This window comes from Rhincodon typus, chromosome 11 (genome assembly GCF_021869965.1).
Source record: "Rhincodon typus isolate 14 chromosome 11, sRhiTyp1.1, whole genome shotgun sequence".
Classification (NCBI taxonomy): Eukaryota; Metazoa; Chordata; class Chondrichthyes; order Orectolobiformes; family Rhincodontidae; genus Rhincodon; species Rhincodon typus.
In genome coordinates, this window is record NC_063342.1 from 6,821,797 (window position 1) to 6,836,934 (window position 15,138).

A 15,138-nucleotide genomic window follows, 5' to 3' on the forward strand; every position below is an offset into this window, starting at 1 on the left:
ACATATCTGTATATGTTTCTATATGTTTCAGTATGTATTTCAGTAATCTTTGTTTGTACACATGGATGTGATCATGTGTATCTTTGTTGGAGATTGTGTTTGTGAGAAATTGTGTGTATGTGTGTGTGTGAGATTGTGTGAGCACGTGTGTGAAATTGCATGTGTACTTGTGTTTGTGTGTGTATATGAAGTTTGAATGTACGTGCGTGTCAGATTGTGTATGCAATGTGTTCATAAGCGATTCTGTGTGCGATTGTGTGTGACACTGTGTGTGTGAGATTGTGTGTGTGTGTGAGAGATTGTGTGTGTGTGTGAGACTGTGTGTGTGTGAGACTGTGTATGTGTGAGATTATGTGCATGTGTGCGATTATGTGCATGTGTGCACATGTATGTGAATGAGATTGTGTGTGCTGTACAGCAGAAGAGCTGCTTTTAATGATTTCAGTAATATCACACTTGCTCAGCATCACCACATTTCCTTTCATTTCCTTACTCCAAAAATGAATCAACATCCCGATAGAGAAACGATGACTGTGTAGACACCAACTGCATTAACTTGGTGGTGAAATACCTTCAAATGTACACACAGTCTCGCACACACACACACATACAGCACACACACACAGCACATGCACACACACACACACACAACACACCTGCACCTGAGAAAATCTCAAGGATGTAAAGAGGATGTAACAGAGATTGCTCGGTCACTTAGTTTAAAGTAATGTGGATACCAAGAATGAATCACAAAACAAAACAATCTAGTACGAATATAGACATTTGGCCCATCGTGAACATACCAGCCATTAAAATGAGCTACCCAGATAGTCCCACTCCCCTTGACATTTCCCCACAGCCCTTCATAGTTTCACCTTTAATTAATTCAATTAACCTGTGATTGCTCTGATTTCATCTGCTTTCCCCATATTTTCAGGCAGCATATTCCAGATCACAACTCACTGCAAAAAATGCTCTCCTCTTGTCTCTGCTTCCTTTGTCAAATGCCTTAAGGCTGAACCTAAAGGTTACTGGTCTTTCTGTCATAAGAAACCATTTTTTTCTTAATTAATCTATCAGAACCCTTCCCTCCTCACAACTATTCTGGTACATCTCCTCTGTAAGGCTTCCATTCTAAAGCAACAAAAACAAAGTTGCTGGAAAAGCCCAGCAGGTCTGGCAGCATCTGTGAAGGAGAAAACAGAGTTAACGTTTCAGGTCCAGTGACCCTTCCTCAGGAACTGAGCTTTTCCAGCAACTTTGTTTTTGTTCCGGATCTACAGCATCCGCAGTTCTTTTGGTTTTTATTTTCCATTCTAAAGCCTTTGCATTCAGCCTAAAAAGCAATACCTAGCCTTGTTCACTGTGCTCCAGCTGAGGCCATACCTGCAAATTAACGTTTTGCATTTCAGCTATCAGGATAGCCAGATCCTTCTATACCGCATGGCTTTGCATTCTGTCTCTTTTTGAAATGGCTTCTCTATTCTTCCTGCCAATGTGGACAACTTCACACTTTCCCACATTATTACTCTGCCAAAATTTGGTGCACTCACTTCACCCACATATGTAATTTCCTTTTGTTATGATGCCAACTGATGGTATTACTGGGCAAATCAGATCCACAAATAAATCCTGGCCTTTGTTTTTAGCTTACTTAGTTAACATGGTTGTTAGTCACTGAAACATAATACATGAGGCTGCAGATTTTCGTTAACAACAGAACAGAAGTTTGTTACATAAAAGAACAAATTGTTAAAAAACAAGGCAGATTATTTCAATATAAAGTAAAATTACCTTAGTTTTACTAGGCCATAGGGCTGCTTTCTCATTAGAGAGAGACGACTGATAGTGGTTTAACTGAGGATCTGTATGCCTCAGGCAAGGGGAGAGGTTGAGAAGGACAGTGCTTTGTGGTAATGTCAGCAGCTGTAGGAATTCAATCCATAGAAGTGGAGTCATGTTGCATTGCAAACCAGCCGTCCAGTCAACTGAACTAACCAATATAGAAAGCAGCTAGCAGGATCTAAATCACAGAGCAAACTTCCACCCCATTTCCCAACTCTCTCTATGACAGACACTCAAGGCCAGAGAGATTAATCTTTCGCTTTCTACTTAACTGGCTCTTGGCAATTTCCTTGCTGTGCCCATTAAGACAATTCAATGATTCCAGTCCAACTCTGCTAAAATAAACTTTCTCACAAATCTGAGAGGTGAAACATTTTTGGTACTAATAATATGCATACTATGATCCAAGCTCCATTAGTTTGGAATTTTCACCAATCAAACTATACTACTGAGGTGGCTTGTGCCCTGAACACTTGTAAACTCCTTTAGGAGATAAATAAACTGCATCTAAACTCACCTCTGGGGTCTTAGTCTTTATGGTTTTTTACATGCTTTCTTTAAATTTGATACTATCTTTAACTTCCTTAGTTAGCCACAAATGGTACCTCCTGCCTATAGAGTCTTTCGTTATTAGTAATATGTATGAATATCATGAGATCTATGAAATGGCTGCTTAAAAATCTACACTGATCCTCAACTGTCCTACCTTTTAACCTACTTTCCCAGCTCACATGAGCAATCTCCATCTTTATATCCTGATAATTGCCTTCAGTTAAGTTTAATACACTTATCTTCAAGCTACACTTCTCACCCTCAAACTGCCTGTGACATTCTATCATGTTATAACTGTTGCTTATAGCCTCTTGGCTATGAATTTACTAACTACTCCTGTTTCATTATGTGTTACCAGGTCTAATACAGCCAGTTTTCTTATTTGATCTAAAATGCACTACTCAAAAAGAATGTCCTGAATAACACTATGACCTTAATTTTAAGGATACCTTTACCAATGTTTCATTCAATCCACATGAATACCAGAATCATGCATGATTTTTGCAGTAACATTCTTACAATCATTAAAATATCCTTGAGATTTAGGTCCCAGCTTTAGTCATCTTGCAACCGCATTCCTGCAATGGCTATTTCCATTTGTGTTATCAGCTTATCAGCTTTGTAATGAAAGCTGTGCACATTTCTCCCATGTCAACTTTTGACCAACATGATCAAGTCTCTAATCTTACTTGGCCTATAACAATTCTCTCGTGGCTTCCAGAGATTATTACTTCCGTGGTTCTACTTATTAATTTAACATCAAGCAGCTCTAATCTCAAAGCAGAACTCCTTTCCCTGTATTGTGTATGCCGTTGGTACCTGTATAGACCACAATATATCAATCCTCCCATTCCCACTGTGCGCTCCTCTCTAAGCAGATGCCCCAAACCCTGGCACTGAGCAAGCAAGTAACTTTCTGAACTCACATTCCTGCTTGCACAGAAATGTACCAATCCCCTTGACTATGCTGTCCCCTATTGCATTTCTATCTATCCCCTTCTTGAATGGCTTCCTGTGTCACAATGCTATGGTCCATTCCCACAATCAATTTGCAGCCATCCCTTCAAACTATGTACGATGCAAAATCCTCAGATATGTTGCAGAATTGCAAGAGGTGTGCCCCTCGATTCTAGAATTTTTTGTTTCTTTCTCTTATGTTGACAGCTTTTTATTTTTCTTCACATTTATTATGTCTAGATAAATAAGATTTTTTAAGTAAATTCATTCCCAACACCTCCCCACACCGCCATGGCATCTTCCCGTGCAACCACAGAAGGTATAGCACCTGCCCATTTACCTCCTCCCTCTTCATGATCCAAGGCCCCAGACACACCTTCGCTCGATCTAGTCTACTGTATTCGCTGCTTACAGTGTGGTCTTCTCTACAGTGGGGAAACAAAGCACAGACTGGGTGACCACTTGTCATCAAAAATGGCCCTGAGCTTCCAGTTCCCTGCCACTTCAACTCACCATCTTTGGGGGAAATATAGAAGCAATAAGTTCAGGGATCCCTGGATGTCCAGGACAATTCAGGACTAGATGAGGAGGAAGAGAAAGGTTTTTAGCAAGACCAAAGGAAGCAATTCAGCTTGACCATAGAGGAATATAAGAAGTGCAAGAGGGAACTGAAGAAAGCAATTAGAAGAGCAAAAAGGGACATGGAAAAGTACTCGCGAACAGGATTAGGGAGAATCCTAAAATCATAGAATCATAGAATTCCTACAATATGAAAGCAGGCCATTCAGCTCAACAACTCCACACCAATTTTCTGAAGAGAATCCCACCCAAAGCCACCTGGTACCGCCATTGGAAGAGTCCGGAACGGTTTTAAATTTTCTGGAGACACTTCCAGTCACTGCTGAAAATACAGAAAGATCCGATCCTGACAAAACTGAAACTAACAGTCCAAAGGACCGGCACAATCAGAATTGAAACCTTTTTGGACTCAGAAAGACTACGTCACAGAAGGGGATGATATATTGTTATGGGGAGTAACTGTTCCGAGCAAAGGTCACTGCCAGATGCTGACTGAACTCCACCAGGGTCACCCAGGGATGTCCAAAATGAAGGTGTTAGTGAGAAGTTATGTCTGCTGGCCAGGATTGGATGCAGACATAACTGCATTGGCGGGGTAGTGTCCAAAGTGCCAACAAAGACAAACATTACTTCCAGCAGCTCCCCCACATTTGTGGGAATGGCTGGGTAAACCCTGGACTCAGTTACACATCAACAATGCAGGTCCTTTCATGGTTTCAATATTCTTAGTCATTATGGACGCCCACTTAAAGTGGCTGGACGTCCATAGAGTTCGTTCATCAAAAACGGGGACGATGATGGAAAAACTGCGGGCATCTTTTGCAATATACTGGCTCCTGGAAGTGTTGGTCACAGATAATGGGAGATCATTTACCAGCAAGGAATTTGAGTATTTCCTAAAGTCAAATGGCATTCATCATCAGGGGAGGTGATGGCCTAGTGGTATTATTGCTGCACTGTTACTCCAGAGACCCAGATAATGTTCTGGGGACCGGGGTTTGAATCCAGCCACGGCAAATGGTAGAATTTGAATTCAATAAATATAAAAAGCATAGAACAGTACAGGCCCTTCAGCCCACGATGTTGTGCTAACCTATTATCCTACTCTAAGATCAAAACTAGCCTACATTTTACTATCATACATATGCCTATCCAAGAGTTGCTTAAATGTCCCTAATGTATCTGACTCCACTACCACTGCTGGCAGCGCATTCCACCCACCCACCACTCTCTCTGTGTAAAGAACCTACCTCTGACATCTCCCCTATACCTTCCTCCAATCACCTTAAAATTATGCTCCCTCATAATAATCATTTCCACCCTGGAAAAATGTCTCTGGCTATCCACTCTATCTATGCCTCTCATCATCTTGCACACCTCTATCAAGTCACGTGTCATCCTTCTTCGGTCCAATGAAAAAAGGCCCAGCTCCCTCAACTTTTCCTCATAAGACCTGCCCTCCAGTCCAGGCAGCATCCTGGTAAATCTCCTCTGCCCCCTCTCTAAAGCTTCCACATCCTCCCGATAAGGAGGCGACCAGAACTGAACACAATATTCCAAGTGTGGTCTAACCAGAGTTTTATAGAGCTGCAGCATAACCTTGCGGCTCTTAAACTCAATTCCCCTGCCAATGAAAGCCAACACATCATACGCCTTCTTAACAATCCTATCAACTATGGGCATGGACCCCAAGAGCCCTCAGTTCCTCCACACTGCTGAGAATCCTGCCATTAAGCCTGTATTCTGCATTGAAATTCGACGTTCCAAAATTAATCACTGCAAACATTTCTGGGTTGAATTCCATCTGCCACTTCTTTGCCCAGCTCTGCATCCTGTCAGTGTCCCATTGCAACCTACAACAGCCCTCCACACTATCCACAATTCCACCAACCTTCGTGTCATCAGCAAACTTACTAACCCACCCTTCCGCTTCCTCATCCAAGTCATTTACGAACATCACAAAGAGCAGAGATCCCAGAACAGATCCCTGCGGAACACCACTGGTCACTGAGCTCCACGCTGAATACTTTCCGTCTGCTACCACCCTCTGTCTTCTATTGGACAGCCAGTTTTGTATCTGGACAGCCATATTTCCCTGAGTCCCATGCCTCCCTTACTTTCTGAATGAGCTTACCATGGGGAACCTTATCAAATGCTTTGCTAAAACCCATACAAACCACATCCACTGCCCTGCCTTCATCAATGTGTTTTGTCGCATCCTCAGAGAATTCAATAAGGCTTGTGAGGCATGACCTGCCCCTCACAAAGCCATGCTGACTGTTTCTAATTAAACTGTGCTTTTCCAAATAATCATAAATGCTATTTCTCAGAATCCTCTCCAATAATTTACCCACCACAGAAGTAAGACTGACAGGTCTGTAATTCCCAGGGTTATCTCTATTCCCTTTCTTGTACAAGGGAATAACATTTACCACCCTCCAATCACCTGGTACTACTCCAGTGGACAGTGAGGACATAAAGATCAATGCCAAAGGCGCAGCAATCTCCTCCCTCACTTCCCATATTAACCTTGGGTATATCCTGTCTGGCCCAGGTGACTTATCTATTCTCATGTTTTTCAAAATTTCCAGCACATCGTCCTTCCTAACATCAACCTGTTCGAGCATATCTGCCTGTTTCATGCTGTCCTCATAAACAACAAGGTCCTTCTCACCGGTGAATACTGAAGCAAAGTATTCATTAAGGACCTCCCCTACCTCCTCCGACTCCAGGCACAATTTCCCTCCATGATCCCTGATTGACCCTAGCCTCACTCTGGCCATCCTCTTGTTCCTCACATAGAATGCCTTGGGGTTTTCCTTAATCCTACCTGCCAAGGCATTTTCATGCCCCCTTCTAGTTCTCCTAAGTCCATTCTTCAGTTCCTTCCTGGCTACCTCTTAACCCTCTACAGCTCCGTCCAATCCTTGCTTCCCTATCCTGAAGTAAGCTTCCTTCTTCCTCTTGACTAGATGTTCCACATGTCTTGTCATCCAAGGTTCTTTCACCTTCCCATCCCTTCCTTGCCTCAGTGGGACAAACCTATCCAGTACCTGTAGCAAGTGCTCCCTAAACAACCTCCACATTTCTATTGTGCATTTCCCTGAAAACATCTGTTCCCAATTTATGCTCTGCAGTTCCTGCCTAATAGCATTGTAATTCCCCCTCCCCCAATTAAATACTTTCCCATACCGTCTGCTCCTATCCCTCTCCACGACTATAGTAAACGTCCGGAATTAAGAATCTAATGATGACCATGAATCCATTGTCGATTGTCGGAAAAACACACCCGGTTCACTAATGTCCTATAGGGAAGGAAACTGCCATCCTTACCAGCTCTGGACTACATGTGACTCCAGACCCAGAGCAATGTGGTTGACTCTTAACTGTCCTCTGTATAATTAGGGATGGGCAATAAATACTGCCTAGCCAGCAACACCCTCATCCTGTGAATGAATAAAGGATATAATGACAGCTCTATACCATCCATCATCCGATGGTCTGGTGGAAAGAGCAGCCCAAAGTTTGAAGGCAGGCTTAAAGAAACAGCCTACAGCTTCACTAGATACCAAATTGTCCCGTTCCTATTTGATTATATGATCGCACCTCATGCAACCAAAGGGATAGCTCCAGCAGAGTTGCCAATGGGGTGGATAAACCTGATCTTCCTAAACCTCAGGGGGAAGGGGTGAAATGGCATCAGGAACTCCAAAGCTAGACACAAGACTCCACTAAGTGAGTGAGACAGTTACTTCAGGAGATGAAGTTTGGTGTAGGAGCCACGGGAATGGTCCTGCATGGGTAAGAGGCATGGTCAACACGAGATCAGGTCCAGTGACGTACAAAGTTCAGGCAGGTGCAATGATCCTGAACAAGCACATGGACCATATGAAAGCTGAAAACTGGCAAACGTCGCAGGAGAAAAATGTCCCAGGTTCTCAACTGCTTTTCCAACTGTTCCGGAATACGTGGGTTCTCCCTCTCCATCAAGCATTGAAGATACCTCAGAATCTGAGATAGACATGGTGGATATTGCTGCTTCGTTGCCTTTGCTGCCTGAAGAGGAGAATGAATCTCTTCTGAGACACTCCAGGTGCAAGAGGCAAGTTTCCATGTTCCATGCCACCCATATCAGAGGCAGAATTAGAGGAACCTGACCCAGAGGTAATATGCCACAGGGGGAGCAGCGAAAAAAAGGCCAGCCTTTGTCCTTAGACTCAGAGAGGGAGACATGTAATGATTGTAATGAGGTCAGCTGGGTGGGCCTCATAGAATATGAGTTCCCTGATTGGGGCTGTTAATCTGGTCCAATCAGAGAGCCCTGGCTGACAGATATAAACAGGAGTGTCAGAGGTTCTGTTCACTCTGAGAGTTAGCTCTGAGGGAGCTGGATGAATGTCAAGGACGCTCCACATGTAAATAAAATTTGACTTGGTGAGAGGATACCAGCCTCTGAGGAGTTATTTGTTTTTTATTTATTCATGGGATGAGGGCATCATTGACCAGGCAGCATTTATTGCCTGTCCCTAATTGCCCAGAGTCAACCACATTGCTGTGGGTCTGGAGTCACATGTAGGCCAGACCAGGTAAGGATGGTAGTTTCCTTCCCTCAAGGACATTAGTGAACCAAATAGGTTTTTCTGACAATCAGCTCATGGTCATCATTAGATTCTTAATTCCAGATACTTTATTGAATTCAAGTTCCACCATCTGCCAATGCAGGATTTGAACCTGGGTCCCCAGAATATTATCTGGGTCTCTGGATTAACAGTCCAGCGATAATACCAGTTGGCCATTGCCTCCTGGATGGTAATGATTGAGTTGGGGATATGCTGGGCCATGAGATTATAGATTGTTCTGGAATACCATTCTGCTGTTGTTGAAGGCCGACAGCACCTACATGGATGCACAGTCCTGAGTTTCTTGATCTGTCTGATTTAGCACCATGATAGTGCCACACGACATGATGTAAGGTGTCATTAATGTGAAGATAGGACTTCGTCATACATCATGTGATTTATCTCCTGTACATCAATCTCACTTGACGTCAGTCTGCTGTCTACTGTCAGGAGGCAGAAATGGACTCAGTCAGGAGCAAGCCAAATAGCAATAATGATAAGATCCAGTCACTGCCACGTTCACTCTTTCACCATTTCCTTCTCCCCTTCAGTTGACTAATCATTGTCACGTCAAGTGTGAGAGAGATTGCACAAACTTGCAGCAAGGACAGCGCCAGTGAAGTTAAGTAGACACATGTCCCCATCTGTACAGATGCGGTGTAGCTGTGACTTAAGGGAGGTTCTAAACGTTTCTATTACCAAATGTTTCTGTTGCGTTGATAGCTTTTCAAGCAGTCGTCAGTGCCAGCTTATTTTCAGTTTCCGAAATTACAGTGTGCAATTTACAGATGTGGTGACACATCCCAAGGTGCCTCATGGGAGAAATTTGGCAAACAAATTTTGATACTGAGCCACATCGGAAAATAAGACAAAAAAATGGCAGAATTAAAAGAGCAATTTTTTTTTAACAAGATGCATGGAGGTTTCGGGTAAAGTGGATTTTCAATATTCTTTCGAGAGACAACGACAAGACCAACGTTTACTTTCCACCCCTAATTGTCCTCGAGTCACTATTCAAGCCATTTTAAGGTCAACCACACTGGGTCTGGAGTCACATGTCTGCCAGACCAGGTAAGGATGGTAGTTGCCTTCCCTAAAGGACATGAAGGGTCTAGGCCCGAAACGTCAGCCTCTCTGCTCCTATGATGCTGCTTGGCCTGCTGTGTTCATCCAGCCCTGCACCTTTTGTCTCGGATTCTCCGGCATCTGCAGTTCCTACTATCTCTCTCATGAGTAAACCCGTTAGGTTTTACATCAATTGATGATAGTTTCATGGTCACCATCACTGAGACTAATTTTATATTCCAGATATGTGAACTGAATTTAAATTCTACGAGCTGCCTTAATAGGATTTCAATTTATACCCTGAAAGCATTCGTATTAGTATGGGCTTCTGGATTTTTATCCATTATGCCATTATGCCACCTCTTCCATATTCTAGAACCTTGGCTCTAGACATCTGAAAGCATAACTGCAGATAATGGTGTAAGTAATATTAGGGATAAATAAATGACAACAATTCAACAAGTCTAAAGCCCTGCAATGCACTCCATGCTAGAGGAGATTACAGTGACAGGGAGTGTAAGGTCATGGAGGGATTAAGATACAAAGGTATGAACTTTAACACTGGGCTGTGAGCTTCATGTACATGGCTAGGCTTGGTTTATCCAGTGATGTGGATTCAGCGGCAACATTTGGAGGACATAGGATGGTGGAATGTGTTGAAAGAAATGCATTTGGACAAAGAGTAATGCTGTTGACCTACTTGACCTACTTTTGCTGTCAGTCACTTTAACTTTAGTTTATGATAACCATCAAATACATGACTTGTAACATGAAGTTAGACATGCCCTGCTACGATTGAGCAAATTTTCACACAGCAAGCTTCCATCTTAAAGAAAAAGCACCAAGGAACAAAGGAAAGAAAAATCTATAACTTTGATGTGTTGTTAGGTAGGTCAGAGTGAATGTGAATTTTCCACTCTCTGTGCCTGTGAAAATGAAAGGAGACCTCAGATAGAATTTGAACTGTTTTCCACTCGCAGTGATCAAACAACGAAATAGCTATAGAATGAATTAATAAACCTGAACAAATGAATGTGGCTACGCTGCTGTCACTGCTAGGATAGGAGTGCTGTCTAAGCCTGATAAATGCAGACAGGACAAATTTTGCAGGCTGGTATAACTTATGTGATAACCAATAATAACTTATGTGCTAGCTTTTTCTAATTAATGCATGAGGACTTCCAAATATATTTATGATGCAGCTTTCTGCAGTCTTTCCACAATGAAATAATAATCAGCTCTTCCTTCCTTCCTGCCAAAGTGCATAACCTCATATTTTCCCACATGATGTTCTATTGTTTAGGTCTTTGCCCAAGGCCTTATCCTGTCTATATCACTCAAGATATACTGAGTTATCCTCTCACAGCCTTCCGTAGCCATTTCAAAGCAGCTCATCAAACTGCTTCCATCTGGTCCAAAGTGCCTGCAAAGAATGTTACTTTGTATAAATGTCATCTGGAGATGAAATGCAAACAAGGGAAATAATGCACATAGCAGACGTGCTGTCAAGAACAGCACTCCATATGAATTAAGTAGGGGATATTGAGGCAGCCTATGAAATCTTCCAGATTCAATGAGAATCAATGTCAAAGCCCTGTTTTCGAAGTTATCAACTCAGCAGAGACTTTCAAACTGAAAAACGAGTATCTTGCTCAAATCAACTACATATAAAGATGCAAATGCAGGAAGTAGGGCTGCAATGATAGCCTACGAAGGGAGTATCGGGAACACACAGATGCTCATAGCCTAAGATGGCATCTTGTACAAAGGTGTTGTGTCAATACATCATGGCAGATGAGGAAAGAGATGATCCATGCAAGCCATCAAGGAATTGTGTCTAGTCTGAGGAGGGCAACGGAAGTGCTGTAGTAGTGAGACATGAGCAGTGAAATTATGGACCACATCAGGCAGTGCAGTGCTTATATTTTCTCAGCTTGATATTTGTTATAAGATTTGCTTATAATGCATGAAGTCCCAGAGACACCACACATGAAGCTTAGAATGGACCCCTTAACTCTCAAAGGAACTTATTATCTTGTCACTAACAACTGTGGTTCTGACTACTAAGAGTTAGATATTCATAACTACTAATGAGATTGTACAATGTCTGAAATAATGCTTTGGTTGTTGACAGCATTCTGCAGCTGTATATACCATTTACAAGATGCACTTCACCAACTTATCAAGGCATCTTAGCCAGTGCTTTCCAAACCTGCAGTTACTTCCATCTAGAAGGACAAGGGCAGCAGATACATGGGAACACCACCATCTGCAAGTTCTCTTCCAAGCCACTGACTTGGAAATATTTCACTGTTCCTTCACTGTCACTGGGTCAAAATCCTAGAATTCCCTCCCAACAGCATTGTGGGTCAACCTACAGCACATTGACTGCAGCGGTTCAAGAAGGCAGCTCACCACCACCTTCTCAAGGGCAACTAGGGACGGGGACTAACAGCAAAGCCAACATCCCTCAAAACAAAAAAAATCTTGGCATTGAGACATGTGATAATGGATCTCAATTTACAAGCAAAGAATTGAGGTGCTACATGAGTGAATGGGAAATTCAGGTCCATACATCATCTCCAACTATCCCCAGGGCAAAAGGAAAGGCTGAGGCATACATGGGAATTGTCAAAGAGATCATAAAGAAATTGAACAATTTCTGCACAGGCTTATACAAGGTCATCCTTCCATGGAGAAACACTCTCACTGAATTCATGGAAACAGGTCCAGAGCAAAGATCAAAGTCACACTGTGACCAAACTGTTCTCCCATTCCCTAAAGAAAGCCGACTGAAGATAGAAGTATCAGAAGGCATGAACAACAGAGTCAAGGTGGAAAGACAGAAAACCACATTTCACTTTGATAAAAGTGCCAAGTCATTGCCAGAACTAAGCAATGGGAGTAAAGTAAATTCTAACCATTCTTAGTTAGACCTGGTTAGTGCAGTTCTCACCTCAAACATATGCATTAAACTTGAAAGACCAGACATATCATTGTAATGGCAGACATGGACTCCTAACTAGACAAGTTGTTCCTTCCAGAGATACAACATTCTGCAACAACAGCAACGGAGCAGTAAAAACAGCAACCACCATGGGAATTATACCCTCTGGAGAAGGAATGCCACCCTTGGAATGAGCAGATATCTGACAAACAGCAAATGACTGCATTCATACATACCCTTAAAACACTTGCATAAAGATAATATACAAAATGCATGTACAGAAACTGATGAAAGTGGGATTGACAAGAATTGACATGCAGTTTCGTATATGAGCGGTAATTTTCCATAGCAGTTAGCAGAGGGAGGAGGCAATTCAGCCCTTCAAGGCTGTTGTACCATTTAACATGATCATGGCTGACCTTATCTTGGTCTGAACTCTACTTTCCTGCCAGATCACTGTAGCCCTTTATCCCGCTTTTGTCAGAAACAGATCGATTTCTTTCTTGAATCTGTTGATTTTTCTGCCTCCACTACACTCTGAGGCAGCAAGTTCCACAGATTCACAACCCTCTGAGAGAAGTAGTTTCACCTCATCTCAGTTTTGAACCTACCTCCTCTCACCCTACCTCTATGACCTCTTGTCCCACAAGAGGGAGCATCCGTTCTATGTCCACCTTATCAATCCCCTTTAGCATTGTTTTTTTCCTCCATCAGATCCCCCTTCATTCTTCTGAACTCCAGAGAGTACAAGGCCAAGTTATCCAATCACTCCTCGTACAACAGCCCTTTCATCCCTGGAATCAAACTGGCAAACCTCCTCTGAACTGCCTCCAGTGCCACCACAGGATACCAAAAGTGGACACAATGTTCCAGGTGTGGTCTCACCAATGCCTTATATAATTGTAACAACACTTCTTTATTTTTATAATCCTGTCCTTTTACAATAAATGGCAGGATTCCATTTGTTTTTCTTACGCTGCAGCTACATACCCACTTTCTGTAATTCCTGCACAAGGACGCCCAGATCCCTCTGCACTGACACACTTTCCATCTGCTCCCATTTAAATAATAACTTTCCCTTTAATTTTTCCTGCCAAAATGGACAACATTGTACTTATCCACATTAAACTCCATCGGCCAGATTGTGCCCCAATCTCCTAGCCTATCAATCTCCATCTGTAAATTCTTTATCTCCTTATCACTGCCTGCATTCCCACCTATTTTAGTATCATCCAGGAACTTTGCTATGTTACACTCTGTATGTGTTTGTAGATCATTTATATCAATTGTAAATAGTTGAGGTCCAAGAACTGAACCCTGCAGCACCCCATTCGTTACAGTTCGCCATCCAGAGAAGGACCCACTTATCCCAATTGTCTGTTTTCTGTCAGTCAGCCAATCCTCTATCCAAGCCAGTACTCTACCCCTAATCCCCTGGGATCTAACCTTCTGGGTCAGCGTTTAATGCAGCAACTTGTCAAATGTCACATGGAAGTCTAGATATACCACATCCACCGGATCGCCTTTATCTACCTTGCTGGTCCTCAAAGAACTCCAACAAATCTGTCAAGCAAGACTTGCCCTTCATGAAACTGTGCTGTGACACTGGTGAATTGAGCTTTGTTTTTCCAAGTGTTCAGCTATCTCCTCCTTTATGATTGACTCCAGTAACCTCCCCACCACAGAGGTCAAACTAAATGGCCTGCAGTTTCCCACTTCTTCCCAGTTCCTTTTTCGAATATGGGTGTTACATGAGCAAGTTTCTAATCCATTGATACCTTTCCAGATCCAAGGAGTTTTGGAAAATCATAATTGATGCAACTGCTATCTTTGCCATCACCTTCTTTGATTCCCTAGGATTCAGGCTTTAAGGCCCCAGGGATTTACCTGCCTTTATTCCCATCAGTTTACTTAATACCTACTCCCTGTCACGTGGTGTACATCCTGTATGCACCTCAATGACAACTTTATGCTCAGTGTGAAAACACATTCACCAAACGTGAAACTTTGACCTACCAATCCATCCGACAGATCCATTCCTGTGACACGGCTCGGAAACATTTGGCAGTGACAGGTCTGCGTACAGGAGAAGGGAGACCAATTGCGATCCATTGTCGGACTTATGTCGAACCGGATATCTTCAGCATTCCGCAAATTCCTACCACAGGAATGGTGTGCCTGATCCCATGGGGAGATGAACTCTGGCATGCTGTACCACTCGGGGCTGTGGATTCTCACTAGTGACTGGGAGGAAAGCTCCCACTCAGGGTCTGGCTCATGTTCTCCCTTTGATGACTCAATACTGCATTTCTCCGGATGGTTTGACTGTGAATGTAGGGTCCTCTCCAGAGACATGAGATCTTCAGATTCCTGACAAGATGCTAGACAACCAAAAACAACATAAATACACACACACACACACACACACACACACACACACACACACACACACACACAAGCGCGCGCGCACCGACACACACACAGACATGTAGACACTTACACCGACACACACACTCACACCAACACTCACACACACACACTCACACAACAACAGACACACAGACAGACACAGAC